We start from the raw sequence: 26,332 nt of genomic DNA, 5'->3' as shown, positions 1-26,332 counted from the left end.
TCTCCCTCTCCCTCTCTCTCTCCCTCTCTCCATTTCTCCCCTGCTTGTTCTCTCTCTCTCTCTCTCCCCCCGTCTCCCCCCAAAATAAATATATTAATTAAAAAATAATAACATAATTAGCAGAACATCACCACTTGGTACCCATAATAAATTAATGGGTCTAGGCATTAATAATTGATGGTTGCACATCACAATAAGACAAGCAGACACTTTATAACTCATTTTGGAATTAATGAACATCACCTATGAAGTAGACCTACCAAAAAATCAAACCTGAATTTTTTTCAATGCTCTAGATCTATCTACCAATTGACAGTAAACACATGGGTCAAAGAACATGATAAATGTATAGGCATGAAGGGTATACAATGGACACAATGCAGACAGTTGAGAACCATGAAGGATGAATGCTTTTGATTCAATGGCAGATAAATAAATTCAAGAAAATATGAACAAATGGAGTTCTCTTAAACTTATAACTTAAAAGAAATTGTAAAAACTAAAATAATTAAAGAAAAAAGAAAGAAAAATTGTGTCTGGATCATTAATAAAAGAAATAATGGTCATTAAAATTAAAAAATATATATATTTATAGGACAATCAAGGAAATGTGAACTGACCGGTTATTTGTTAATATTAAGGAATTATTGTTAATTGGGGGGTATGTGATGATGACTTTATACTTGGGTTTGAAAGGGGCAGTTATTACATTTTAGAAATAGATATATTAAAATTTTTGCTGAGAAAAGAAAATCTAGAATTTGCTTCAAAATTGCTGGGAATTATGATGGTGGTAGTAAGGGGAGGCATAGAGAAAATAGCCAGCAATTGATATTTGATGAGATTAATGGTGAGGGTTTCCATTTTTTTCTTCCTACTTATGTAGATGTTTGAAATTCTCTGTACTAAATTTTTCATAAATGTAGATGGATTAAATGTGTTCTCGTGAGCTTTCAAGAGGAAGAAAACTATTCTTAAATCAGGAGCCTTCTTCCCTGACCAAGAATTCTAATCATAATTCTGCCTTACCTGTCCAAGTCCAGAACTCTGGCACTCAGATTGCTCTGAGGTCTTTGGTGATAAAATCTACAAAAATAATTTTTTAAAAAAGGTTTCAGTCTTAGCTAGAAGACAACAAAGGCTGATAACCAGTCAGAGTAAAGGCTATTCCCAGGTCTGGGGCAGGTTATGTAATATTAGTATATGGCAAAAAAAAAAAAAAATTATATTCTTCCAAAAACTAGTTGTTACTATTGTGTATACTTTTGCAGCAGTTTCTTTTTTGAATTTTCAGTGTTAAAGTAAACCTATTATTTAGGTAGATTTGAATTATCATATACTCAAAGCCTAAAAATAATCAGCTAAAATGACATTAAATCTATTTTGGCCATTGTAGCATATTTTCCAGTCTTGTTTGCTTTGTCTATGCTGTCAGGAAAAGGTGTGAGGAGACCTGCAAATCATTATAATGCCAGGATTTGAAATGGGTTATTTTAGCTTGCTTCCTCCATACTCAACTCACTCTCAGGAACCTCTGCCCTTAGACTTATTTATTTATTCAATACCTCAGATTATTGCATATGTCACTTCTTCCCAAATAAACCACAGGCTCCTTGAAGGGCAGCTACTAGTATTATAAACACTGAATTCACTTTTGGTCTCCCCATCCTAAACACGAGTGCTTTCAAAATCTGTATTACTTAGTATATGTTTGACTATAAAAAATTATAGAAACAACTCGATTCTATCTAATAACAACTGTCCACTACTACTACTACTATTACTACTAAAATACATGAGATAGAGCATAAACAAGAGAATGAAGATAGGGCTGGATGTCCCAGACTACAAAGTGAATTATCCCATTGGTCAACCTTATTGACTGCAAACTGGTGAACCGGTCACCACTTAAATTCATGATTAAGCAAAGAGTCATAACGAATTTTATTACCAAAATTTATACCTAAAATTTTTTATCTCAACTAACCTATAGTTTTAATAGGAATAGGTGAGATATACAGTATTCATTCAGATTCCTAAATAATCCATTCCCTATTTTTTCTTATGAAAATCAATTAGGACTATTATAATTTATCAAAACTTCACCAATCCTCCTTTTATTTTCCACAGTTTGGTATCATTACAAAATCAAGACCTTTTGAAGAATTTAAAAATTTCAAAATTCCTCATCAATGTTACATCACTAGGACAAACTAAGATCAGAATTAGAAAACCACTGGCTAATGCTGAGAAATCATCTCTCGTGATCCACTCAAGGTGGACTAGCATTGAAAACACACAAGAACAGGGATATGAATTCCAAAGTGGACTAGACGCCATAGTTCATCCTTTTAAAAAGGTTTTTTTAACGTTTATTCATTTTTCAGAGACAGAGAGTGAGGGGCAAAGAGAAAGAGGGAGACACAGAATCTGAAGCAGGCTCCAGGTTCTGAGCTGTCAGCCAGCACAGAGCCCCATGAGGGGCTTGAACACATGGACCAAAAAATCATGACCTGAACTGAATGAAGTCGGACGCTGAAGTGACCGAGCCACCCAGGAACCCCTTAGCTTTTCTCTTTAAAACCATCAGAAATGAACCTGCTACCTGACCTTTGTAATTCTGCAAAGAAACAATAGTTAGATATTTTGTCTCTTTCAGCTTCCTGAGCCCCCTTCTCTAGTTTCAGGAATGATTCCAGATACTACAAGGGGTACAAACAATGGGGTTAAAAGAGCAATTTAGTCTACTGTTGCAGCCAAGTGACACACAGAATAAACAAGTTGGTTCACACATTGTTAGTTTCTTCAAGGGCTTTGTTTAGAGGAGTCTCCCTTTAAAGCAAGCAGCCCAGTCAGCACATTGAAATAACTGTGGAAATCAAATTGCATATATATAAGATGTGTCTATTAAAACTTTTATTCAATCTCAGATGCAGAATTTTACTACTTCTTTAGGCTTGGAAAAATATTTTCAGGTAAAAAAGGAGGAGAGGAAATTTTATACTACCCCATACTTCTTCACCCCCTAGCACCTTCTTTTCCCCCTATTTCATCAGAAAATGATATTCTGTAGGAAAGATTTTTTTAATTAGTAGATAAAATATTTAAGTGTGCTAAATTTCTTTATTTATGAAAATTTGTCAAATATAGTTGCCTTTCCAGCACTTTCTAAAAGAAAGCAAAGGTACAGTTTTATTTTTTTCTTAAGACTGAATATTAATTATTATACTATATTGAAACCCAAGCTTGTTTTTAGGAGGCTGTTGAGATATTTCAAGCTATTTATTCCCATACAAATGGCACTTTTTTCTCCTGTGCTTTCTGCTTGTATTTTTCCTGCTACAATTATATCCTACGCAAGCTGTTACATGTCATTGTTTGATTCCAGGTTCTGAGGTGAGATTGTATATTCTCCCTTCTATAGAATAAAAAGAACTGGTTTCATGATAACCTTTTGCTTTAGATGCCTTCTTTTCCATTTATTCTCACTTCACATCTATGGTAAGATGCCTAAAATAGATGATAGACTTTGTCCTAGTGACATATCAACCAATTATTTGATTTGTTTGACTCATATTCAAACCAGCTACTCCCAAAATACGGCCAGCCTTTCTGCCTGTGGGGTGTAGCCTATCTATAGCCAGGATCTACTGCTACCATTGGGAAGTTTTCTCCATTGTAACAGCACCCAGATTTTGTGTGTTGTCATCTTAGTCACCTGTAGCAATTGACAGAGTTTCTATAATTAATAGTGTTAATTAATGGATGAATGAATGAAGAAGATGTGAGATATATACATATATCATATATATGAACATTATTCAGTCATAAAAAAAGGAAATCCTGCCATTTGTGACAACATACATGAAGCTTAAGGGCATTATGCTAAGTGAAATAAGTCAGACAGAGAAAGACAAATACTGTATGACTCACTTATATGTGGAATTTCACTTACTCTAACTCAAGGAATGGAATAGTGGTTGCCAGAGGCTAGGGGTGGAGGAGATGAGATATTCGTCAAAAGGTACAAACGTCTAGTTATAAGAAGAATACGTTCTGGGATTTATTAATTTTAAAAAATTTTTAAACATTCATATACTTTTGAAAGACAGAGAGAGAGACAGCATGAGTGAAGGATGGGCAGAGAGAGGAGACACAGAATCCAAAGCAGGCTCCAGGCTCTGAGCTGTCAGCACAGACTCGATGCGGGGCTCGAACCCACGAGCCGTGAGATCATGACCTGAACCAAAGTCAGACACTCAACAACTAAGCCACCCAGGCGCCCCAGTTCCGGGGATTTAATGTACAGCATGGTGACTCTAATTAACAATATTGTACAATTGAAAGTTGCTAAGAGAGATCTTAAATGTTCTCACCATACACACACACACACACACACACACACACACACGCACACACAATGTAATTATGTGAGGTGATGGATTTGTTAACTAACTTTATTTGTGGTAATCATTTTTCAGTACATGCATGTATCAAATCATCACACTGCACACCTTAAACTTACTCAGTGTTAAATGTGAATTATATTTCTATAAAACTGGAGGGAAAAGGAGTCAAGTGGAGCAGGATGAAGCTGATGGAGAAAAGCCCCTGTCCTGAGAAGTACCAAGGGTGGACAGAGAAATGCGGGCCTGTGCCGGTACTGCTAGGCACACTCTGTTCCCATCTGCAGGGAGAGGGTAGGGGCAGCACAGCTGTGATCCCTGTTGTACATGCTGCGTAGCCTCAGGCAGCTTTTCAAAGTTAGATGTTGAAAACTAATAAATGAAATTATAAGAAAGAACGCATAAATGCCTTTACTTATGGTCCTCTTGGCAACTTTTTCCATCTAAATGCTGTTCTCTGCAGTCTCAAATCAGGAAAATTAATATAGAACAGAAGTTTCCAAACTTTTCATCATAAATCTCTCTACCAAAAGAAAAGTTGGAATTTTATGACCTTTAGTAAATAAAACATCTTTTAGATTTTTAATATTTATCATGAGAACATCGAACAGTTACCTACTTTATGCCTGGGAAAAATAAAAACAAGACACAGACTTTAAACACAGACTTTGTTCGAGTATTATTCTTCTTTCGACTTCAGTGAAAGAGTTTTTGGTGTCTGTGTAAGAGAATAAGCAGATGATGACAGAATGCAGGATATCTCTTTCCACATTTTGTGACTACAAGGTTTGAACTAGAATTGCTCAATAACTTTGTACTCTGATTTAAGGGAATATAAATGACCTACTTGTCCTAAAGTATCTGTTATGAGGAAGCCAGAGGTACTCTGCAATTGGCTCAAAATACCATTTATTTATTTAAACTATAAAAGTAGTTTCTATTTAACAAATGAGCACAGATTTTCACCAAAAACCTACCCCACTACATAGCTCAGAGGAAAACTCTGAGGGAAAGAAAAACTATATGGGCAAAATTTCGAGGCCACATCCCCTGTACATGGGATATTGACAGGCTTGTAAAACTTACAGAGGTAGCTAAGGACCCTGGGCATTTACTAAATATATTAGCAAAGGATGGTGGAAAAGTAAGACTTTCCCCAGCCAGGGGGTAACTTAAGTAGATGAAATTTGTCTTTTATGTTCTTTTCCTTGTCATATACCAGTACTATTTCTTGTCCAAGGTGTCTTTTGTATCCTCAGTAGACACACACATGCACGTACACATCCATAGATACAGTCCCCAGTCTGTTCTCTTGAAAATCGGCTATACTAAGGAAACTACATAATACCCTATATTTTACAGACTTTGAAAGTACTTTTTTTTAAGTAGGCTTCACACCCAGCACAGAGCCCAATGCAGGGCTTGAACTCATGACCCTGAGATCAAGAACCAGAAGCTTAACCAACTGAGCCACTCAGGTACTCCTGAAAATACTTACAGTTTAATAGAAAACATTTACCGTCTCAAAACCCTTTCTAACAAGGGAAGTTATTTCTAATACAAGAGGTTGATAGTTGACAGAGAAAATTTGGGGAGCACAGAGACATGTCTGACCCTTCCCCACCTACCATCTTCTACACTCCTAGGGAAAATTCATCAACACACAGGCTGCAATCCTTTCTGCTAAGCTTTACCAACATCACAATTTCATACAGAGTTCCTTAACTCGTATTAGGCACTCAGTATGTATCCTATTTGTTGAAAGGGGGAGAAGATATGAAGGATGGAATCACCTGAAACTATGTAGTGTACCACATTTAAATCAATATAGATATAAATATTTAAATTTAAGATATATTTAAATTATAATTTGAAATTACTTACTTGTGGAGTTTTATTTTTAAAAGAATCTTTTGGAAAGTCCAACTCTTAACTGAACTCTGTATTTTCACAGAAGGCATGGTCCAAATGAAGAAAATCTTTAATTATTGTTTTTTATTCCAAAGCAAACAAGTATTCATATTCTCTTCATGCAATATTATTTGACAAAAGGAGAATCAATATTTCACATTTTTAAACTAACAATCAAGTCATTGACCTCCTTAGTCAGTTTCAATAAATTTGAATGTTTCCCAATATCTACTCTTTAGCTTGTACCTGAGGAATTGAATACCTACTTAGTTACTTGAATAAGGTTATCAGACCTCTAAATAGGCAGTTCACAGAGCCCACCACCAGAGGGCAATAAAGAAGTTGAATCTTAAAGCTGTATAGTGAAATAGTGGGAGTTTAAACAAAGGCAACATTTCACAGTATGCTTTTTTGACCAAAGTTATATATATAATAACTTAATGGACTATATGTACATGTATTCTGAAAAGTCAGCAGCACACTTCACTGGTCAATTTCTATGATAAGAGGGATGTAATTTGAGTATAGAAAAACAGTGTACTTACATCTTAAAATTCTACCCCTATAGAATCTACTCACTATTGAAAAATTGTAGGAATAATAGCTTTCTGTGACTCAATGACAAGGCTACCATTATCAAGAGTAAGATTTATTTTCCTATGATGCTCAAATGCACCGGAAGAGTACATATCTAGGAGAATGGATAAACTCAGAGTGACATACGAAAATAAATAATACTTCAAATGGAAAATGTATGAGATCTAGAAGGAATAGTTTTCTCTGTACTAGTGTGGATATCTGCATAGAGAGTTTCTAAGAAACATAAAAATCACTTCTAGGAAGTATTTTTAGCTAGAAGAGAATTAATATGGATGAGGGAGAAAAGAGCTGGCTTTTAAAATATTTCATTTACTTATCCACTTGCTTATTTGTTTGCTTGTTTGTTTGTTTTTATGTTTGGAATAAGAGGAAACATTGGATTTAAGACCAGTGTCCCAATGGAACACAGGAACTGAGAACTATACTGGAGCCCAGCCATTGTTTGACAATTTTGTAATAATACTGTGAAATACAGCCAAATAATTTGAACTATACACCTTCTCTCTGAAAATAATCTTAAAACATCCACCTTAACTTAGATGTTAAGTAAGTAGCACAAAATATATTGTGCTGCTTATTATGCTTTCTTTGAGAAAGAATACAGATTCTGGATCAAATAAAAAATGTCAGCAAACCTCATGGATATACAGATTCCTATCATTTAGAACATGCCTCTAGAAGAGGAAAACTGGGTGATAATTTTCCCAGATTTCATATTCTATAAATACTTGTTAGACAAGAAGCATCTCCTGTAAAATATAGTGTTACCGATTCTTTCTTAGGTGTTTCCCAATACTACTACAAGGAGTTCGTCTTTTCTTCGCCAATGCATATGGGGAAATGGAGGTGGGTTTAAGAGGGACTATCTAAATAGAGCACAGTGATCAAAACTTTGTTTTTTAAAAATAGAAATTTCTAGGGGTGCCTCAGTGGCTCAGTCGTTGAGCATCCGAGTCTTGATTTTGGCTCAAGTCATGATTTCAGGATCATGAGATCAAGCAATGTGTTAGGCTCTGCACTAAGCATGGAGCCTGCTTAAGATTCTCTCTCTCTCTCTCTCTCTCTCTCTCTCTCTCTCTCCCCCCCTCTCTCTCCCCCTCTCTCTCTCTCTCTCCCTCTCTCTCTCTTTCACTCTCCCCCCTACCCCATTCATGTGCTCTCTCTACCCCATTCGTGTGCTCTCTCTCTCAAGTTAAAAAAAATAAAGAAACTTCTATTTAAATAAAGTCTTCTCATCCAAACAACACTTAACACAAGTTCTTAAAACCCGGGGTAACAAATAGTTTACAGTTTGTAAATTGGACATGACTGACTTAATTCACATTATGGTTTCTTCCACCAAAATTTGATTGGGATATTATATTAATATATTTTCAACTATCAATTGCAGTTCTGTGGGGACAATAACTGTATTTAGTAAGAATTCAATGAAATTTGATTGGCTATATCACTGACTAAAAGAATATATACAAGAGGAACAAGACAGTTTTAAATTACACTAAATCATAACTATTTTTACATTTAAAAGTACATTTAAGGGGTGTCTGGGTGGCTTAATCAGTTAAGCATCCGACTTCTGCTCAGGTCCTGATCTCATGGTTCATGAGTTTGAGCCCCACATGAGGCTCTGTGTTGACAGCTCAGAGCCTGGAGACTGCTTCAGATTCTGTGTGTCCCTAATCTCTCTGCCCCTTCCCTGCCCACACTCTGTTTCTCTCTCAAAAATAAACATTAAAAATAAATAAATAAATAAATAAATAAATAAATAAATGTACATTTAATATGAAATTTTCAAATTTCATAAAAACCATTATTTTAAATTATTGATATATTTTTTGAGAACTTACATATTATTAGTGACAAATATAAAAATCTTCAAGGAAATTTTTAGATTCCAGGTTACTTTTTATAGTAATTATATGAAATAGTGTTGTCATCACCAATATCTGCTTTATAATGCAAATAAGTCATGATAACTTTATTGCTTAAATTTCAGCTAGATCTTTTAAGAGGAAATCTGTCAGGATTGTTACCTATTGTTGCTATTTTCTTCCTTTAAATGTTTAACCTTAATTAACAGGAATTCCTGGAAGGAGGTATTTTATGGGAGCAGAGAAAGCAGAGTAACACCAAGTAAGGGGACACTGAATCACAACTGACATGCAAGAATGTACAGACCGAGGACCAGATAAGATAGTGACTATTTTGGTCTGATATAAAGTCTAATTTTTTAGACTCCAAAGCATAACTTTACATATCTAGCCAAACGATCAATTGAGTGCAAAGGTAGAATTGAGATATTTTCAAATGTTTCATAGTACTTAATTATAAAACAGTTGAGTGAATTTTTGCAAAAAAAATGTTTCAAAAACTTTGCCTCCTGTTTACTATATTAAAATTTTACAATATTATTGGAGTTTTAGTGTAATAGTAGAGTCTAGGCAAAATAAAAGTTTGTACAAAGCTGTACAAAAAAATTGCTAAATGAAAATCTCAATTTTAGATTGAAAGGTGTCTTCAGAATTTTGAAGCAATTGTTCATTTTCTTTTGATTTCCATAGTGCTACTAAGAAGTCCAATGCCGTGCTTCTGCTGGAACAGCAAAAGGAGAGTCACACTGTTGTTTGTTTGGGTTTGGGAAATTTGGAGGTGGGTATATCTACTCATTAGACAAATTTTCAAATAACCTCCCAATTTTCAGGTCCACTATATGTGTCTGTTTTAAAGTACTTCCAATTCCGGAGCCTTACTAAGGTTTTAGAGGAAAAGCAGCTAAATTCTTATTGACTTCTTCCTTGAGGGACATTTGCAAAGGAGAAAATCTAAGTTTAAATCATATTAATCCTTCCATTTCCCAAAATTTTATTAATCATCTGTTAAAATCTCCTCACCAATAATCCTTGCCCTTTTGAGTTTTACATTAATATTAATGTTATATTCCCATAGTTATTAACCTAAGGATTTATTCACTGAATTCTAGGACACATATACTTAGCAAAAGTGGAGATTGCTTTCTATCAGTATTTTCTTCCTTACCATATATTGCAAGAATCTTGAAAAGCATCATGGCCTACATGGAGTTTGAAAATATTTATGGATAAAATATTTCCAAACTAAATTTAAAACTTAATATGGTTGACACAAATTCCTTGGATTCTGATTATGGCTCTAATTTATGCTGGAAAATCTTTATCACTCAGTGCCCTCATTTCCTTTTCTGTAAACTGGGATAACATAGTATCTAATTCATGTGGTAATAGTGAGAACTCAATAAGTTTATGTATGTAAAATACTCAGAAAAGTGGTACAGGTTCACACAGCGTTTCAGTGTGCCATTGCTCTTCCTGAGCTGTCCCCAGACTTAAAATTTCCCTCAATTTTTGTATTTAGTTATTTAGATGTCTTTGTCGAATTCTTCTGCTTTTTAAGAGTACCTCAGGAAAATCAAGTATTGTTATATTGTTTTTTCATTTTAATTCATCTCAATGTGTTTCTAATCCTCCTTATGATTTCTTCTTTGATCCATGAGTTATTTAGGAATATATTGTTTGATTACCACATATTTGTGAGTTCAAAAATTATGTTGTTAATGATTTCAAATTTCATTCCATTGTTGCCTGAGAGCATGCTTTATATTGTTTATATCCTTCTAAATTTATTGTAATCCATTTTATGGACTAGCATATGGTCTATCCTGGATAATGTTCCATGTGAACTTGGAAAGAATGTAAGTTCTGATGCTGTTGGGTGGAACATTCTATAGATGTCTGTTAATTCTAGTGGTTGATTGTTGTTCAAATCTTCTATTTTCTTGTTCATTTTCTGTCTAGTTGTTCGGCTATTAAAGGAGGCTATTAAAGTACCCCAATGTTATTGTAAAACTGTCTATGGCTTCTTTCAGTTGTGCCCAATTTTGCTTCATGTATTTTGAGCTTCTGTTGTTAGGTGCATATATGTTGTTTTTGTTGTTTTGTTTTGTTTTGTTTTTTAGTAACTTAAAATAACAAGAGCCAGTTATTATTTTTCACAATTCTTTCAGTTTACTGGACAATTTTGTTTTACATAGTGTTGGGGGAGGCTGCAGTCCTCTTGGGTACTCACTTGGGTAGGATGTTCAAGACAGTTTACTCACATGGTGCTCAGGTGCATATATGTTTATAATTATTATATATTCTTGATGGAATGACCATTTTATTATTATAACATCTATTTGTCTCTAGTAAAAATTTTTGTCTTAAAATATATTTTTTCTGATATTTGCTTAGCAGTACAGTATGGTTTGGTTACTATTCTTCTGGTATATCTGTTTCAATCCTTTTATATTTTACCTATATATGTCATATATATTTGTGTGTGTGTGTGTGTGTGTGTGTGTGTGTGTGTGTGTGACTTTGTAGACAGCATATGTTTGGATCATTCTTTCAAATTTGTCCTGCAAATTTCTGCCTTTAGATGAAATGCTTACTCTTTTTATATTAAATATAATTATACTTAATTTTGTGATTTTATATTAAATGTAATCCATGTAGAATATATGTCTGACATTTGCCATTTGTTTTCCATCTATCATATCTTTTTCTAATTCCTGTTCCTCTATTATCAACTTGATTTTTGTTGTTCATACTGTTAAATAGATATTTTCTAGTGTTCTATTTCAATCCCCTTATCTTTTACTATATTTTGGAATTATATTGTTGATGCTTGCCCTGAAGAATACAATTAACATTTTAACTTATAAGTACCTAGTTTTGATTAATACCAATTAATTTCAATAGCATATAAAACTTAACTCCTATGTAGCTCCATTCCATTCCTCTCCTAGAGCCTAGCATCACCCTGTTTCTGTGGAATCTTATGTGGAACTGTTGAGCTTCTAAACACCTCAAAGAGACATTTAACAAGACTGAAGGCTCAGAAGGAAGGAGTCATTTTCTTGCCGTCATTTTAATTTTACCTTGTATCTAGATCATTCACACTTTTTGTGCAAAATCCTAAAGTAACAGTGATGAACGAAAAGTAATTCTCTTATACACTGTTCCTTCAGCCACCATTTCTCCCTCCCAGAGGCAATCATTGTTATGAGCTTCTTATATATTTTTCAGGGGTAGTTTAGGCATACATGAACATAGGCCATATAGAGGATAATTTCTCTTATTAGGGTAAATTTGTGTTTTATTTTTCTGAATTGTAGTCTGCAGGAATCTGAAGTCTTTTGCTAAGAAGAGAGTGAAGAGAGAAGCCGGCTTCAGTGTAATCTTTATTGTCTCCTTAGTCTGTCTTACCCAAATAATATCATCTTTGCATGTCATCAATAAAAGTGGGATTCATTGGTTTTGACTGCTGATCTACTCTTTCGGGAGAAAAGATGATATGGTTATGAGGCTCTAAACTATATGGATCCACACATTCAGGAACATGTTGAAATCCTGGGTAGGTCTCTCTATGTTTATAGCAGGAAGTCATGCTATTCTCTGCCATTATCATCATAGAGATTCTCTTCTCATCTCTCCTTGATTAAATCTCTTGTTTCCAGTGTCCCACACTTTTCTCATTTTTGGTTTGCTACCTCATATTTGTGGAGCACATAGTACAGTTTCGTCAAAAGAATCAGTACGTGGGAAATATGTTTTTTTTTGAAATTTTGAACATCTCCAAGTCTTTATTCTAGTCTCTGCTTGATTAATAGTATAGAACTCTAGGTTAGGTCTAATTTTCCTTCAGAATATTGAGCATATGAATCTACCAATCTACCTTCCAGCATTGTTGTTGAGAATTCTGAAACAATTCTGATTCTTAATACTCTATATATATCTTTTTATTTACCTTTTTGTGAGCAAATAGAACTTTATATTTGTTCTTAATATTATTCCTGACTTCCTAATAATATTCTTAATGTAATCCATTATCTTCGGTGCTCAGTAGGTTCTTTCCATAAAGAAATTTATGTTCTTTGTCTTGGGAAATCCACTTTCATGATTCCTCCTTCTTTCTCTGTTCTGTCCTTCTGTAAGTCATTTTATTCAGATAGTACATCTCCTGAATGGGTTTTCCACTTTTCTCTTCTCTTTTCCATCTATTTGTCTTTTTGTTCTATTTTTTATAGATTTCCCAAATTTATCTTCTGAGCCTTACTTTTTCTATTTTTTTTTCCCTCTAGTGTGTGTATAACGTTTTTAGAAAGAAGTTGAAGAGTTGAAATAAGAATATCTGGAAGTACTAGCATATAGGACAAAAGGCTAGGAAGTGTAATACACATTCATCTCTGTTTCTTTAGATTCCATGAAAAGTGCTTAGCACATAACAGATTCCCGATAAATAAATGGTCACGGAAGAAAGAAAGAAAGAAAGAAAGAAAGAAAGAAAGAAAGAAAGAAAGCCAGCCTAGATTCTAGTCCCAACATCTATTTCTTTCCTACATCATCATCGTGGTATGCCCTGTCTTGGTCTCAGTTTCTAACTAGCAATTTAAGACTACATTTTCTGTCTGTCACTGACAGCTCTAACATTATGTGAGTCTACTAATATAATTAATCTGTATTTTTTGTTAAATGCACACTTTTTAATCCCTGTGACTGTCCATTGATCATGAATATGATTATACAACACACACATACACACACAGATTTTAGTTAACTAAAATTTTTAAATTATCGCATATATAGAACTTACTATACAGGATAAGGAAAAGAATTGAACTCTTTGGTACTTGAAATCCACTAAAAATCCATCCAAATTTATTATGTTTTTGCTAGACCTTAACTATTTAATTCTAGTAGACAAACCTGGACTGCAGTTTGGTAAACTGCGTTCTTTCTCGAATAAATTTCAAGATTATTTCTTGTATTATGTATCATACAGAGATCCAACCATCCATATTAGTTAATTAAAATGTGAAACAGTTTCATATAACTCTATTCATTAACCAGGGATCACACATGAAGAATTTTCTTCTGACGTGGAAGGGTGCAAAAGTTTTATGTATCTTGACACCAATTAAAGAGAAGCTGTCAAACTTTGTTATACAGGCAATTCATATTTTAAAAAATAGTTTCAAATTAAGTCTTCCAAATCTAGATATCTATACCTTTAAATCAGTCGGGCAGCAGCCAGATCCTTTAAAACCTTTGACTCGATTTGCCAATCCACTAGCTTAAAAAACATGCTTTTCATTCCTTCTTCTAAATAAAAGCAGCCTTGTCTGCACTGATTTCATCATCTCCATTGAAAATGTTTATCTGCCAAATGAAAAAGAAGAGTACAAATTAGAAACACTGATACATCTTCTGACATTATTCATTTAGAAGCTAGTTCTCAAGTTGTCATTACATTTACCACATAAAAATTAGAAATGATTTGTTTGGAGACCTACAGCTATTTCTAGACTCAAGATGTTTGGACAACTGTAGATAAAGTTTCATTATCAGACTGAACTAAATATGCTGTAATTATATATAAATCAGGATGATTTTTGTTCCATGAACTTAAGTTATTAATCTACTCAGGCCAAGCAGCAGGATACCATCATTCTCCAAAATTATACAAGTGTATTTCCCAGCCAAAAATGTAAAAAGCAATGTTTGAAAAGTAAGGTCAAAGATTGGTAGGACAATGCTCATGTTTCTATGATCTGATTGTTTCCATCTTTCTTCTGGTCTGTGAAATCCAGGCTAGCCATGTACTTCCACAAAACCTTGTGTTGCCCTATGTTTCATTAGCACTCACCACAGTTGAAATTATTAGTTAAATGTCTATTTTTTCCAATAAACATTAGGCTGGGGGCCTCTACTATCTTATTCTGTATGTCTAATAATACCATATTAGGTATCACTATTTGTTGAATTAATTAATTAATGACAAATGAATGAAAGAGAGGAAACCTAGCTTATCAGGCTAACAGTCGATTTAGGGAATAGAAGTTGGAAAGTTTGAATGATCCCATATTTTTCAAAATTTTTACATGATGCTAGTTTTTTTTTTTAATTTGGTATGCAAAATGTTATATGCATGGAGTTAACAAATAGAAAAGAAGAATGATGGCATAGGTAGCTGAAAATGTAGATTTTAAGTTACCTAAGTCCTAGGGAAAATCAGAAACACAAAGAAATTCATACTCTGTGCTTAGATATTTAAGAAATAGGATTTAAGAATTAGTGTACTGAAGATTTCTGGACTAATTAGCATCACAATTGATTCAAATGACATATGAGATGCAGGCTCTCAGAACATTTCCCATGTTAATCAGACAAAGAATTACATTGAAATATGAGTTTGCTTTTCCTGTATATCAAAATTTTGTACTTAGGCAAAGATAACATTTTTAAGAACTCATTTTTTAGTATGTAAAATTTTGCTAATTTTGCATTTTGTTTCTTATTAAAGAAGTTTTCTAACGTTTTCTTTTCTTACATTAAGATATTTTGTTTATAAAAAATATGTAATGTTTCCCTGTAGGCCTACAAACATGACTAGAATGCTACATAGCAGTGCTTTAGATATAATCTAAAAAAAAAAAAATGTCCTTATGTGCAACAGCAGAGACCAATGATTCATGAAATTGCTCAATTTTGGGTATATGCCTTCTTATAGAACTAATAGTTTACACAAGAGATTTTCCTTCCAACTTTGAATACAAATGTAAACTCTACTCAGTATGTCAGCATTTGCATTAAAATGAATTTCTTACTCAGGGGAAAAGCTTTAATTAAGTGTATTTAGAAGTTTGGAAATCAGCAACACATCATGGTAAACAATTTCAATGTGTCTCTGCCTACTTGGGCTGGAATAAAACAGAAACAGAAGAGAAAAGCCAAAACAAGAACAGGGGAGAGATCTTTCTTGTTCCTGTCAAGAAAACTATTACTTTTTCTGCATCTATGCAGTATACTCAGCTTCCCTCTTCTGGAGTAGAAGAAATGTCCACTTCCTACTAAAAGCTGTTGCTCTGTGCTCAGGATCCCATCACAGTTCACCACTTATGATTCCACTTTTGAGACTCCCCATTTATCCTACATCATCAGTTTCTTCTTTAAACTGGATTTTTCTCCAAAATACAGAACTATACCCTAATATCTCTCATTTGTTTTTTTAAAAAAATTATATAGTTAATATAAATAAAATCCCTTAATTTAAAATCTGTGTCCATAAACTGTCCATGTCTCTTCTAACAATCACTGTAGTATACATGAAAATGATTTCATTATCTCCTAAGATGAGGTTCTTAACCAAAGTAAGAACGTCCATTACCTTGTATCATGCCTCATTGTTAATTCCTTTATTTTTACCAATCACAGTCTGAACTCACAATGTTTATTTTGATAACTTGTTAATTTAGTCTTTCTCCTCCAAATAGCGTATACAGGCTCTTTGAGGAAGATCCCTTAACTCTTTTGTTCATAATGTATCTTGAGCTCCTAGAAGTGCTCAGAACATAGTGGTTACTTAAGATGTATTTATTGAATGAATGAAAGACCTATACAAATCCCTTTAGAAAAATTATGAGTTTCAACCCTAAGTAACGATGCAAATGAGGCAAAATGTCTTGTTGTCATTTGCATTTCTCTGTCCTTCCTTCTTTCTTCCAGATACCTAGTACCCTTTTGCATTTTCACTGTAATATTATTCCCAATATTTTGTCCTCTAGGCAGACACCATTCTCCAAAATAATAACTCATTTCAAAAATCAGTCAATTCAAGTAGCCCATGTACCTTTAGATGAGCAGTAAGAGAAGACCAGCTATTTAATTTAATTAATTCATATTAAGGCAAAAAATTAAGATTCCTATTTTCTTCCCTGCCAGCTTTCTCAAGTGCATCTTAAATTGTTCAAAAGAGCAATCACTGCAGTTGTGGTTGACAGGAAATGAGGCTCTGTCTGATTCTCTAAACATGTTCACTAATTCCTAAGATTTGTGTAAATGTTCCCCCAGACAACTTTTACCATTTCTTGCACTGTCATGTAATATTAGCCCTGGACATAGGTACCTATTTTTCTTTCTGCCTCTTTCTTTCTTCGTCTCTTCTTTCCTTCCTTCTTTTCTTTTCTTTTCGCTTCTTTTCTTTTCCTTTTTCTTTTCTTTTCTCTTTTCTTCTCATCTCTTTTCTTCTTTTCTCTTTTCTTTTCTTTCTTTCTGGTACTAAACTACTTTATTTGAAGAAATGGTACAGATACCTATTTTCTAAAACTATTTTCATTATCTTTATCCTTCCAAACTTTATTCTCCTGCCTTTTTTATCTCTACTAATAGGAACATCATCTACCTTTTATTGTTCTAGGCACAAAAAGGTTATCAACTTCTCCCACTTCCTACATATTTAGTGAGCAAATTTGCTCAGTCCTACCTGAAAAATAACATGAAATCCATCAATTCACTTTATTTATATTCCCACTTGTTCCATCTTAGTTGAGGACCTTTTACTGTGCCTCTAGGGTAAGCCTTCCTCCACATAGTCCCTTCTCGACACAGCTGGTATGATCTGGCTAAAATACAAACTTTCAGGCCACATAGAGCACATGATACTTACAAGTAAAACATCAATACTTATTGGGCACTTACACCATTCTAGATGGTATTCTAATCTAAATATTTCACCTGGATAATCTCATTTGTTAACAATAACACACTAAGAAAAAAAAAGTACTATTACTATAATAAATGTTAAAATAAATAAAGTAAGGCCTAGAGAGGTTAAGTAATTGTCCCATGCAAATGAAGGGAGCCAGGATTCAAACCCAGCTGGCCTGCCTCTGGAGATCACATTATATTTTTTTATTTAAGTTTCAATTAAAATATATTTGACATATTAAGATTTTTATTTAATTTTTAATTGAAATACATTTGATATATTGTAAGTTTAACATATTGTAAGTTTAACATCGTGTAAGTTTAAGATATATAACCAGGGTGCCTGGGTGGCTCAGTCGGTTAAGCGTCCGACGTTGGTTCAGGTCATGGTCTCATGGTTCGTGGGTTTGAGCTCCGTGTCAGGCTCTGTACTGACAGATCAGAGCCTGGAGTCTGCTTCAGATTCTGTGTCTCCCTCTCTCTCTCTGCCCCTCCCCTGCTCATACTCTGTTTGTCTCTCTCTCTCAAAAATAAGTAAATTTAAAAAATTCTTTTTAAAGATATATAACCTATTGATTTATTTATATATTGCAGTATGATTGCCATTGTAGCTTTAGCTAGAACTTCTATCACATCACATAATTTTCATTTAATGGGCACAATCTACAACATTTTATTGTTCCCCTGTAAAAAAAAAAAAAAAAAAAAGATTGTTGTCTCTCATTTCTATTATCATCGATGCACAAAAAACTGAGGCTTACTAAGACTAGATAAATTCCCCAAGATTGCAAATCTAGTAAAATTATAGTGTGACCTGAACTCGGGCTCTTCTGTATTCACCGTGTTGCCCTTCCTCTGCCATGACCCTTGGACTGTCTGGTCCCTAAGATAGCATGGAGAGCCCCATGGACACCCCACTTCTAACGTATTCTTTGATCACTGACTATAGTCTGGGGGCTTTATTAAATGCCTTGGGCTATACATGACAATGTTCAAAAACGGAAAGATGTTATAGGAGAATGCTGAGTATTTCCTTCTTTCCAAATGCCATCCATCAACAGCTTAAAGTCAATTTGTGAGAGCATGAAATTTATGCTATTTTCTTTTGAACTATGAGGAGAAAACATTAATTTGTATGAACTAAAGTATGTGATTAAAGCATGATATTCTTTCCAGTCGTGACTATGAGAAAGGTTTGAAATGAATTGTGGTCTTCACACCACAGTGCATTAATGCAATCATCCCAAGGGCCCGTAACTTGGAATTTTCAATCACTCAAGCACACACATAGGTGGCTATCTGAACTGTATGTGGATTTAGAAACAGCTTCGGTTTTGAGTAAAGACCAAAAGAGGTGCTGAGGGGAGCAGGATGGCTCAGTTGGTTCAGCATCTGACTCTTGATTTTGGCTCAGGTCATGATCCTAGGGGCTTCGACTGAGCCCCATGTTGGGTTCACACTGAGCCGGGAGCCTCCTTAAGAGTCTTTCTTCCTTCATCTCTCTCTGCCCCTCTTCCCCAGTTATGCTCTCTGTCAACAATTAAAAATTTTTAAAAATTAAATTAACTTAAAAAGAAAGAGGTGCTGAAATTCCATAGAACGTTGTCAACATTGTCATTATAAGTCATATTTGGCAAACGATTTAATATCTAACACAAACTACAACTCTAAAATTCTTTTACTTATTTCTCTTCCAAGGCTTAAAGTATCAGAAAATATTTTAGACTTTCCTTATACTGAAAGAGTCGTAAACACAGCTAAACATATCTGTAGGCTAGAAAATTAGCATACAGATTTTTTACTGTTGTTGACAACAGACCATATAAATCAAATAATAATAAAACTATGCAATAGTTCTAATACAGGAGCTACATTAATAATCAGTTAATTTTGAAAGTAAGTCATTTCATATAGCCATGAATCATAAAAATCCTTTGGCATAATAAATAAAATCTAATTTTACATTGTCTAAATGTCCTCTATCGCAGTAGAAAGACAGGATTAGCTATTGTAACTGGTATGGTGCACGGACTTTCATTCTATAAATATTTAGGCTCTGACAGTCAAAGTGTGTAACTGAGAAGAGCAGAACCCAGTGCAGATGATGAACACCGGTCCCTGAATAAACTGGAAAAGACAGAAATGTAAGCATGGCAGTTCTTTTATTGCACTATGCTTTGTTTACTTTTAGGCACTGTGTATCAATAAAGCCACAGGTGTCCAGTCTCCCACTAGGTTGTCACCAGAGAGTTTATCTTTTTGGATTTTTAGTTTCTACAATAACATTATTCAAAAGATGAACCCATTTCACTTTTATTAACTAGGAAGTAATTTAATGAACAATTTGAATAATTCTTTCTGAAAAAATATTTTTATGACAAATCTGTCGCTTGGACTCTCAGGGTCTGATAAATGACAATCTAAATAGTTATTTCTCACTGTAAAATGGTCAAAGACAAGGTTTAGCTATATCAAGCTGAAACCTTCCTTACTTCCAATAATTCCCCCATTAAAGGCCCAACCATAATAATGCCAATTCTAGAGGCAGAACATATGAACAGAGCAATCTGTTTAAAATAGTATTCCTGCTGGGAAAACACAGAAGACAAGAAAAAAAAATCTCTGCTTGAAGGAAAAGGCAAAAAGCAAAAATAATGAACTTTAAAGTTAGACACACAGCAACTCTCTTCAAAGATAATACAGACAACCACTTATATACAGCATTGATGGAATATAATTCAGAATAAAACATTCAAGAAAAGTCATAATTATTGTAATTGTTGTTGTCAGTAATAATTTTAAAAAGACTTCTTTTTCAAACTAAAATCCTGGAACATCTATTTACTGATATGGATGGCATGCTGTGTTTCATAGGCTTTTTGCAAACTGAAATGCATTAGGTTAAAAGTGAAGTATGTTAGCAAGTCACTTTCATTGTGAGCGACATTGCATCTGATACTTTCTGTTGTTCCCCCATTCATGGAACAGGTTGATTCTGTCAAGCTCGGTGCTTTTTCTCTCACAGTTCCACTTTTCCACAGTTTAACATATTCCAAGATAGATGAGGTCAAAGGTCATGTGCATAATAACACCATCACCAGCCTTTCTTCTGCAGCTTTTATACCCAACTTGAGTGTAAGCCTCCTGAGGGAGGGAACAGGGACAATTTGTTTACACTCACTGTTCTACCTCCATTGCCTATACAGTGCCTGGTACAAGGAAAGTGCTGAATAATTATTTGTTGAATGAACAAATGAATGAGTAAATAGATGGTAACATCTATTTCAAGTACTTATAATACTGCTTCAGTAAAATAAAATAAAAAAAAAAAAACAACAGAGAATTGAAAGCTCCTTAATAAACACTTATTCCAATCTTCCATTCAGATGAAAACCTCCATAACAACAATCTCTTGTTTGTCAGTATTGTGCTAAATGCTGTACACACACTAGAACTTTTAATATTGACATTGAGGTAGATGTGATTATCTTCCTTTTACAAATGGGAAAATGAGGTTTATAAAGTTCATGACACATGTGAATGGTCTACCACTATAGCCAAGGTTTTAATTGATTGGAAGAGCTCATATATCGAGTCAAACTACGGTTGGCTGATAATAACAGAAAAATTCATAATGATGTTGGCTTAGACTCAAGTTTGGTAGCTGTACTCTCCAAAGTTTTTAGGAATCAAGATTCCTTCCAGGTCACTGCTCTAATATTCTTGGGCTGTGGCCTCTATTCTCATATTCTAAGGTAATATCCCTCTTCCAGGGAGCAAGATGGAGGAGAAATTAAAGAAAAGTAGTAAAAAATACATGACAACTCTGTCTTAAGGAAGGCGTCCAGAAGCTGACACATTTGCTTATATCTCACTGGCCAGAATGTAGTCACTGCTATGAGTTGAATTGTATCCCTCAAAATTCATATGTTGAATTCCTAATACTCAGTACCTCAGAATATGACCTTATTTGGAAATAAGGCCATTGAAGAAGCAGTTAGTTACGATGAGGTCATACTGGAGTGGGATGGGCCTGTGATACAATATGACTAATTTCCTTATAAAAAGAATACCATGCAAAGAGATAGACAGGGACACAAAGAGAACATCAGATGAAGAGTGGAATTAAGCTGCCATAAGCCACAGAGCTACCACATGCTAGGAGAGAGACGTGGAACAGATCATTTCCTGGCACCTTCAGTGGGAGCATGGCCCTGCTGACATCTTCATCTTGGACCTCTGGCCTCGATAACCATGAGACAGTAAATTTCTGTTGTTTAAGCCACTCAGTTTGTAGTACTTTGTGAAACCCTAGCAAATCTGTACAGTAATCTTTGAGGTAGTCTGGCAAAATTTAGTTTATTGGCTCTATGCTCAGCTACCTTTTTGAAAAAGAGGAAAAATAATTATTGCAGGGCAACAAACGTCCCTGCTAAACTTTGTTACTCTCTCAGAAGTGGTCTCAATATTTAGTATTTCACTGAATCTGTCAGTATTAGTTGTGAAAGACATATTAATACATTATAATTTAAACCATCTAGAAAGAAAAACTGCTAGCAATTTAATTATGATAGGTCACCTAAAATAAGGTGCATCCCTATTTCAGAGATGTGGAATGTAAAAAAACAAATGGACATCTCAGAGTCAATACAATATAGTAAATAATCTATAGACATTTAGTTATAACAGTAAGAGCGGAAAAGAAATAGTGTATCTAAGCTATAATATTTTACACTCTAGTTTATATAAAACAAGATGACTTATCTTACTACAGGATTAAAAAAAAGTATACATAACTTAATCAGATACACAGGTTATAAAAATGTCAATATAAATATTGATATAGATTAAATATATAAAAACAAACCTCTTCTTTGACTAACCTTGTTAAAAATGCTTCCACTGTATTAGTGGAATGCAGTATCTGTTTTCCTATATTCCCTTTAAATAAAAGTAATATTTGGTATCAGTTACACTTATTTTACAAGATAATTTTTGAGTAAATTTAATGCCCTTTTCCCTACCAAGTAAGAAAATAATAATACTGCTTTAACTGGAAATAATAAAAAGAGAATCTAATAAGTGAGGTTACAAAAACCATAAAATCATCAAATGCAGTCATAATTAATTTCCTTGTTTCAACAATGTTTTGCTTTTATTTTGCTTTTCTTCATGAAACTCAGTCCCATTTACTTGAATTATTCTTCTCATTATGTATTGGCTAAACTTCTTTAGCAGTAACTGGGATTTTTCTCTTTGGTCCCAAAGGAAAGTTTTAATTGCATGTTGCCATGACAAGTTGAATTATTAAGACACATATTACTAGATAATTCTACAACTTTCTAATTTTAGAGGGTCTTATCAAGAAAGCCACTTTCTTTAGATGTAGCCGAGGTCTAAAAAATGCAAAGCATCTGTCTCACAATTAGCAAGGAACAACGTAAGGATCAGTTCACTTGCTTAACCAGGGCCAGAGGAAGGAAACGAGGATCTCCCACTGTGCAAGCTTTGATGATTTTACATTTATGAACCCATAACTGAGCTTAATTCAGCAACTGACCTGTGAAAGAGCACCAGTTATTAACATTAATATTAATAACTATTATAATATTTAGAGTGTCTCCCCATAGTATTACAGAATATAATAAAAACAATTTGAGATTCAATTACATCGGCAAACAGCTAAAACATTAGAAAAGACATTAGCTAATACAAAGAAGAAAATGCTTACAGTATAAAGCAGGCATTTGTGAGTTTCTCATAAGGCATGCCTTTAAGCAATGTCTCTTGGCAGATGTTTTTGAGAGGAGGTAGAACTTAGTGGTGATTGTAATTTCAGTAAGGGAACAGTCACATGTACTCAGCAAAATAGAGATGGTAAGTAATTCATTCTTTCTCTAGATGGTACTTATTCAATGATCACCTATATGCTTGATTTAACTACGATAATAATCTAGAGTTGGCATACTTTTTTAATGAAGGGTAAATATTTTGGGCTTTCACAGTTACTCAATTCTGCCATTTTAAGGTGAAAGAACCATAGACAATACACAAACAAATGTGGCTGTGTTCCAGTAAAACTTTATTTAGGAACACTGAAATTTGAACTTCATATAAATTTCACATGCAATAGAATATTATTTTTCTTTTGATTTTGTTCTGAAACATTAAAAAATGTAAAAATCCTTCTTAGCTCACACACCATACAGAAACATGTGGCAGGCCAGATTTGGTCCACAGACTGGCTTGTCAACTTGTGTTCTAGACTGTGAGTTTTGTGAGGTGAGGCATCTCTTAAACTCATCTATACCATCTCTCCAATACCCAATGTTTTGCTTTAAACTAACTTAGTAGGTACTCTGTAACTACTTGTCAAAGTGAATACTGGCATCATAGAGGTACATTGTAGTGCATGAAAACAAAGTATAAAACACATTCATCCTTTTGTCTGCTTCCTCAGAATGTCTTTAAGCAGGTCCCCCTATTACTCTTGTTCAGTGTCCTGTTCTTTCCCATTATGTAGTTACCACAATAGTTAATTATACATTTATGTGTGGGTTTTTATGTTTATTACTGTGTTAATTTCTATGCTAGTGTGATGAATTACCACAAACTTAGTGGCTTAAAGTAACACATATTGGTTATCTACCAGTTTCTGTAGGTCAGCAGTTAGATGGCTGGCAGGGTCTCTACTTAGAGTGGCACAAGGCCAAAATCAAGGTTATCTACAAGACTGTATTCCCTTCTAAAAGCTCTAAGGAGGAATCTTCTTTTATTTATTTATTCATTCATTCATTCATTCATTCCTTTAGAGAGGGAGGGGGTTGGAAGGGGCAGAAGGAGACAGAGAATCTTAAGCAGGCTCCATGCTCAGTGCAGAGACCAACACGGGGTTCCATCCCATGACCGTGGGATCAGGGGAAGCTTGGAATCAATCTTTGGAAGTCTAAAATGGCATTTAATTTATCTTAAGGATTATGATAGAGATGGAATTTACCTGAGTCTTGATAAAAGTAGTTTTTTTTTTTTAATTTTTTAACATTTGTTCATTTTTGAGAGGCAGAGAGACAGAGCACAAGCACGGGAAGGGCAAAGAGAGGGAGACACAAAATCTGAAGCAGGTTCCAGGCTCTGAGCTGTCAGCACAGAGTCCTACTTGGGGCTCAAACCCACAAACCGTGAGATCATGACCTGAGCCAAAGTCAGACGCTGAACTGACTGAACCACCCAGGCACCCCTTGAAAAAAGTAGTTTAAAAAACAGGGAAGTTGCATGGGAGGATTAAATAGCAAATAAAGAGGACTGATCTTTGAAGTAAGAGACAATACCCAAGCTTTCCCTACATAGGTGATTTCCTCTCTGTTTCGTTATGCTTCAAAAGTCATAAGTCCGCATTTTAAATAGCACCATGTATCTCTCTTACTAGTATCTATCAATGTTAAAACTTTACATTACTTTGTATGAACTTCTACATACCAGGGCAGACACTCACTGTCTGCATTTTTACACTTTTTTGACTCTAAGTGTTTTATATATGAAAAGGACATATATTTGAACATATTACATGAAAAAATAAACAATCTTATCACTCTGCTTAAGAAATACATTATTAGAATGATCAATGCATGCCTCTCTCTGCATACCTCTCAGTATATCCTTTCTCCCACTTCTTAGTATTCACAGGTATTGTTTCCTACCACTGTGATTTTGGTACATACATTTGTGACTATAAACAAATTGTGTTTAGTTTTATGTTATTAGACTTTATATAAATCATTCATTTTCAATGTTGCATAGCATACCATTATACATGTATATGTATATAAATTCATATATATGTATATAAGTAATTTTATGCATTCTTCTGTCATTGGATATTTAGTTGTTCTTTTTTTTTTGGTTGTTGTTGTTTTTACCAATACAAACAATACAGATTAATTCATCCATTTCTTCTGGCATGTGTATGCAAGAATTTCTCTCAAGATTATACCTAATAAATAAATTTCATATTTTCAACATTACTAAACAATGCCAAATTGTTTCCCATAAGTATGTTTATGGAAACCAAACTCTCATCAGAAGTGTATAAGACTTGACATTATTCTACCACTACTTGGTTTTATTAGACTTCCTAATTTTTGCCAAATGGTTAGAGATAAAATAGTATCTCATTGTAGTTTTAATATGTGTTTTCCTGATTATTAATAAGATTGAGATTTTTTTTCTTACATTTACTGGTTCACATGTTCATATGTTTAAAACTTCATGTGTATTGGTATATTTGCTATTTTTTCCCACTGTTTTATTCTATCCTGTTTTGTTTTGCTTTCCCATTGCATAAATCAGTTGGTTTCGAGGGGTGTTGTTGTTGTTGCTGTTGTTGTTTTGGTAAGGTAAGGTAAGCTTTCCTAGCAATTTATTTATTTGAAAATATCTTTGACCTTCTCTCGGAAAGCTTGTTGCATGAAGTTCACAATTCTTCGTGGACAGTTACTAATTCTCGTGATAAACTTTATTGTCAACATGATTGGACTCAGAGATGCCTAGATAAAACATTGTTTCTGAGTGTGTCTATGAAGGTGTTTCCAGAAGAGATCAGTGTTTGAATCAGTATACTGAAGAAAGGTTACCATCACTAATATGGGCAAGAATGATCCAATCCATTAAGAGCCTAAATAGAACATAAATGTGAGAAGGTGAATTTACTTGGCTTGAGCTGGGAAATCCATCTTCTGCCATTGGACATAAGTGCTCCTCGTTCTTGTGCTCTGGACTCAGATGGGGACTTAGACCATCAACTCCCCTGATTCTCAGATCTTCAAGTCAGGACTGAATTACACCCCTGGCTTTCCT

General features: G+C 34.1%; 1 long non-coding RNA gene across 3 annotated transcripts in view; it reads right to left on the bottom strand.

Annotated features, from left to right (window-relative positions):
- The window catches only part of LOC125924840 (uncharacterized), a 581,404-nt gene that overhangs the window by 332,103 nt on the left and 222,969 nt on the right, over positions 1-26,332 (bottom strand). For all 3 annotated transcript variants that reach the window (XR_007458595.1, XR_007458594.1, XR_007458596.1), the window contains exon 3: positions 14,002-14,152. This is a non-coding gene — a long non-coding RNA (uncharacterized LOC125924840). The remainder of the gene's footprint in view (positions 1-14,001; positions 14,153-26,332) is intronic.

The sequence above is a fragment of the Panthera uncia genome, chromosome F2 (genome assembly GCF_023721935.1).
Source record: "Panthera uncia isolate 11264 chromosome F2, Puncia_PCG_1.0, whole genome shotgun sequence".
NCBI classification, from domain to species: domain Eukaryota; kingdom Metazoa; phylum Chordata; class Mammalia; order Carnivora; family Felidae; genus Panthera; species Panthera uncia.
Note: the sequence above shows the minus strand (reverse complement) of the source record. Positions and strands in the feature narration are given on the sequence as shown.